The following is a 6,000-nucleotide window of genomic DNA, read 5'->3' as shown; positions in this document are numbered from 1 at the left end:
GAAGTCTCCTGACAACCAGGATTGACAGACCGCCACCTCTCCACCCTCAACAATAACCCCCTCCCCATGTCTCCATTCTAAACAATAACCCCTCTCCCCACCTCTCCAACCTCAACGATGACCCCCCTCCCCACCTCCCCAACCTCAACGACAACCCCCCTCCCCTCCCTCAACAATAACCCCCCAACCTCTCCACCCTAAATGATAACCCCCTCCCCACCTCTCTACTTTCAACAATAACCCACCTCTCCACCCTCAACAATAACCCCCTCCCCACCTCTCCACCCTTGACAATAACCCCACCTCTCCACCCTAAATGATAATCCCCTCTCCACCCTCTACGATAACCCCACCTTTCCATCATCAAAGATAATCCCCTCCTCACCTCTCCACCCTGAACTTTAACCCCCCTCCCACCCTCAATGGTAACCCCCTCCCCACCTTTAACGATAACCCCATCCCCACCCTCAATTATAACCCCCCTCTCCACCCTAAATGATAACCCCCCTCCCCACCTTCAATGTGAACCCCTCTCCCCACCTTCAACAATAACCCACCTCTCCACCCTCAACAATAACCCCCTCCCCACCTCTCCACCCTCAACAATAACTCCTTACCCACTGCTAAACATTAACCCCCCTCAACAATACCCCACCTCTTCACCCTCAACAATAAACTACTTCTCCACCCTCTATAACCCCCCTCCCTACCTTTCCACCCTCAACAATAACCCACCTCCCAACCCTAACCAATAACCCCCCTCTCTACCCTCAACAATAACCCTCCTTCCCACCTCTGCACCCTCAACAATAACCCCCTCCTCACGTCTCCACCCTCAACAATAACTCCCCACATCTCCACCCTCAACAACAACCCCGTTGCCTGACTCTCCACCCCCTGGAGTCCTGTGCAAGGATGGGGGTAGTATGGGGGAGGGGTTCTGTGTAATGATGAGGGTAGTATGGAGGAGGGGTTCTGTGTAATGATGAGGGTAGTATAGGGTATAGGAGAGGGGGTCTTGTGTAATGATAGAAAAGTATGGGGGAGGGATCCTGTGTAATGGTGGGGGATGGGAGACCTGTGTAATAATAGGGGCAATATGTGGAGGGGGTCCTGTGTAACGATAGGGGTGAGAGTGCATGGGGGGGCAAGGAAATGTTTGCCCACGGTCTAATCAATACGAAAGATGGCCCTGTATATATGTAGCGCTACCCCCATAGAGGCCACTCGATGATGCTTGTCCCCAGTGGCTGCCCTGACCTTACAAGTCTCCTAACATCTGACACTGTGGGTTCAGACATATTTCAATAGTAGAAGATAGTAATGCAAGAGACACAATTTCTTTAGTAAACCCTCAATAATAGTGCTTGCTCAAAGTGTAGACCTAATAAATAATGAGATTAGGTTGCACAACCCCACTTACGCATGAAAGCAGAAACACTGGTACAATAGGAACAGTCAATTAGCAATTAGCATTTAACAGATTATACAGTTATGAGAAGTAAGCTTCAACCATTTAAATGCAACAACGACAGTAAGAGGCAGAAGAGAATTGTTGGCTTATCAGCTCCCTCTGGGCCACCAGCATTACAAGGGGTATGCAGAGAATTATATAAATGTATACTCCTGCATAAATATATGTAGCTACCCTTGTTTGAGTAACGATGGCTTTAGCAAGAAAGCAGTCCCTTTAACTAGAGATTGCAACTTGAGCTAAAAGTTCCTAAGATGGTGGTATCCTCTATCTTCTGCTAGCAATAGTGGGGCCCATAAACATTACTGAATGCTGGTAATTCAGTTAAGTTAAACAGATAGGCTGTGGTACTGCTTAAAGCAAAGGTCTCCTGGTGACTGAGGTGTAAAGATGTCTGCATGCAGTGTCTCTAGACTGATGACAGAAAGAGGTTGGGCATCCACCCACTCACCAATCCTGTTGATAACACAACCTCCTAGAAACAAAGTTCTTGAACAGGCTCTTGAATGTCTGCTGCAATGTGTGGAGTGTCCGCCTGACAGACTGTCTGCTCGGTGAATGGTGTTGTCTGTGTACAGCCGGACAGTGGCAGTTCCAGTGCAAAGAAAGTCAGATGCTTTCACAGTTTCGTAATCCGCATCACAGCAATGCAAATCAACCATAGACAAAATTTAAATTCTATAACTGTGGGATACACTGGGCTCTTTTAACTCTACCCTATCTTAGCTGCTGCTAATAAAGTGTTACTGTCACGTACCTGATTGAAGACTGAAATGACGAGGTCGGCCTCACTTGTGTCACTAGCCCTGACTCCACTGGAAGTGGAACAGAGGGTGTCTAGGGACCAGGAGGACAAGAGCACCAGCAGATGTTGTTTGCAGCTCTTGCAGTTGGAGACTTTGGAAGACTGATGAGCCTCCGATTCAGGATCAGTAGTGATATGCAGAGCTGGTATGGTAGGTCACCAGGTGTGCACCAGAGCAAGGCAGGAAGCAGGGATGGGAGACAGGAGCAATGTCATAGGAATAGCCGGGGTCATCAACGGGTGGACAGCGAGGTACCAAATCAGAAGCAAGCCAAAGTCAGGAGCAGAGCCGAAGTCAGGAACCAGTATCAAGCAGGAGAGGAATCAGAGTCAGGTCAGGAACAAGGCGGGTCAGCAACAAGGAAATCACACAGGAACGAGCAGGAAACGGGGAACAGCTGAAGACTAGTCAGCACTCAGTACAGGCAGAGGCACCTTTTAAATAGTCCGTCTAGCGCCAATCTTCACCGTGCGTGTGCGTGATCGTGCATTTCTGTGCACATGCGCACGTCTATTCACCAGCTGTCTCATGGGAATTCCCTTACAGTTACTAAACCTACAAAAGTAAAATCAGTCTGGATATGCAGTAAATCATGATCGTTATACTCACTGTGGAACCTAAGGAGTTAATCCTCTGCATTATGTAAAAAGGATGTTTGATCCTGTCTTCTCTGATTCTCCCCTTCTTCCACAGTCCCCAATCCATGTGCTGATAGCACTGAGCCTTGAAGGCAAGCTACACATGCTCAGTTTGCTGTGTATTGCTTTTTTTTTTCTTGGGAGAGTGCATGTGATCAACACAAGGCCAATCAGCACTGTCCAGACAGAGCATCAGGGGTCCTGCAGGGGAGAATGAAAACTCCTACTAAAAGCTGTAACCAGTGCTCTGAGGATACTGATAGAAGTCCCAAACAGCAGTTTATATTTACTAAAATAATTGCATTTCCATGTTCTGTGTACTGTGGGAGAACAGATATAGTGAATGCAGGGTCCTGGGTTTAGTAACAATTGTGTGTATAATAAACTTATATAGTGATATAAATTAAATGGTGCAGTGCTAAAACTTGCAATAAAATATAAATACCAAGAAATATAAAAAAATTGTGAAGGAATATATTATTATAAAGTATTTATATAGCGCCAACAGTTTGCTCAGCACTTTACAATATAAAGGGAGACAATACAGCAACAATACAGTTCAATACAACAGGGATAGGAGGGCCCTGCTCCTTGGAGCTTACAATCTATAAAGTGACTATAGTGCTCAAACTAAGTCTATACGTTTGTGAGTACTCTGGATAATAATAAGAGGATCTATTAGCAAATCCCTGGAGACCTGTGAGCCATGGACTGGGACAGAGGAGAGTGGAGTCTCAATACTTGGAGTGTTTTTTTAGTGACATACTTATGTATATATGTGGTCACAACTGTATTGGGTCTGTGAGAGCACTTAAGAGGGCATGCACAGGAAATCAAGTGTATGTTGGTGGAACATGCACTGAAGATTATTTTGAAGAATGTATTGCTTAAGGACTGCACAGAGTGGACTCACTTATTTGAGCACTATAGTCACTTTATAATATATCCCTTCACAGTTTTTTATATTTATGATATTTCTTGGTATATATGATATTTTATTTTTCATATTACATTTTAGTGCTGCATCATTTAATTTATTTCACAATTAATTTTCTACTAAAGCTGGCCATAGATTACGTTTTTTTCAAAACAGCCAGGAGATTGAACAAAAAAAAGAAAAGAAAAAAAATTCCTCTACCCACACAAACAAGGTGGATGGAGAAATCTTCCTCACTGGGACATTGTATTCTGACAACGGGACCCTCTGATGTTAAAATACACTGAGCAGTGGCTGCAGTCACTGATCAAGAATCATTTGCCAACATTTCCGTTCGACAGCAGTCAACAGCTGAATTTTGATCCATTTATGGCCAGTTTAGGGCATACCGATGGCCAGGGGCGGACTGACCATTTGGAAACTCGGGCACTGCCCGAGGGCCCAGGGTCAGTAGGGGGCCCCATGAGATGCCCCTGGTACCTTTTTCATAGGCTTTTTTGAGTTTGGGCAAGGACACAGGGGCCCCATGATCCCCTATTGCCCAGGTCCCCATGAGTTTTCAGTCCGCCCCTGCAACCAGCCAAAATTAATCGCCATTATTATGGGCTTTCAGAAGCTTCTCTCTCATTCAAGTGTATTGTAGATCTGGACACTGAGAAAGCCTTCAACAGCATCAAGTGAAAATGACTTGAAAGCATTCTGGAACACACAGGCTTTCAAGGCTTTATGAATAGAAACCACAGGGGGAATAAATGAGGAACTAGGGACTTTAGGGTACCAAAGTATATGACAGAAAATAGTATAAAAAAATATCAAGATTTTATTTATACAAAATGATAAAAGAGCTTCCAAAGGCTAACATACCCCAACATATACAGTTGTGTTCAAAATAATAGCAGTGTGTTGAAAAAAGTGAATAAAGCTCAAAATCCTTTGAATAGCTTTTATTTCCATACACACAAATGCATTGGGAACACTACACATTCTATTCCAAATCAAAACATGAAGAAAAACATATCAAATTTGTGTTGTTCCTCAAAAAAAAATTGAAGAAAAGTGAATATCAGACTGTTAAAAAAATATAGCAGTGTTTGTATTCTTCTTTACAAACTCAAACATTCACTATATAAACTGAAAAATGTTTGAAGATTTTGCTTTCCTTTGAATCACTTAATATTTAGTTGTATAAGCACTGTTTCTGAGAACTGCTGTACATCTGTGTTGCATGGAGTCAACCAACTTCTGGCACCTGTGAACAAGTATTCCAGCCCAGGATGATTGGACTACATTCCACGGTTCTTCTCTATTTCTTGGGCTGGCCACTCCATAACGTCAATCTTGTTGGTCTGGAACCAAGATGTTGCACGTTTGGGGTTGTTGTCTTGTTGGAACACCCATTTCAAGGGCATTTCCTCTTCAGCATAAGGCAGCATGACCTCTTCAAGTATTCTGATGTATTCAAACTGATCCATGATCCCTGGTATGCGATAAATAGGCCCAACACCGTAGTATGAGAAACATCCCCATATCATGATGCTTGCACAACCATGCTTCACTGTCTTCACAGTGTACTGTGACTTGAATTCAGTGTTTGGGGGTCATCTGACAAACTGTCTCCGACCACTATACCCTAAAAGAACAATCTTACTTTCATCAGTCCACAAAATGTTGCGCCATTTCTCTTTAGGCCAGTCAATGCGCTCTTTGGCAAATTGTAACCTCTTCGGCACATGTCTTTTTTTCAACAGTGGGACTTTGTGGGGGCTTCTTGCGGATAGCTTGGCTTCACATAGGCGTCTTCTAATTGTAACAGTACTCACAGGTAACTTTAGATCTTCTTTGATCTTCCTGGAGCTGATTGTTGGCTGAGTCCTTGCCATTTTGGCTATTCTTCTATCCATTCCAATAATAGTTTTTCACTTTCTTCCATGTCTTTCTGGTTTTGGTTGCCATTTCAAAGCATTTGCTATCATTTTAGCTGAGCAGCCTTTCATTTTCTGCACTTCTTTATATGTTTTCCCCTCTCCAATCAACTTTTTAACCAAGGTACGCTGTTCTTCTGAACAATGTCCGGAACGACCCATTTTCCTCAGAATTTCAGAGAGAAATGCACTGTAACCAGCATGTACAACATTTGCTGCCTTC

The sequence above is a fragment of the Staurois parvus genome, unplaced genomic scaffold (assembly GCF_062004578.1).
Source record: "Staurois parvus isolate SC_StPar_1 unplaced genomic scaffold, SC_StPar_1.0 ptg000172l, whole genome shotgun sequence".
NCBI lineage: Eukaryota > Metazoa > Chordata > Amphibia > Anura > Ranidae > Staurois > Staurois parvus.
The sequence above is the reverse complement of the archived record's forward strand: the minus strand, read 5'-3'. Positions refer to the sequence as shown.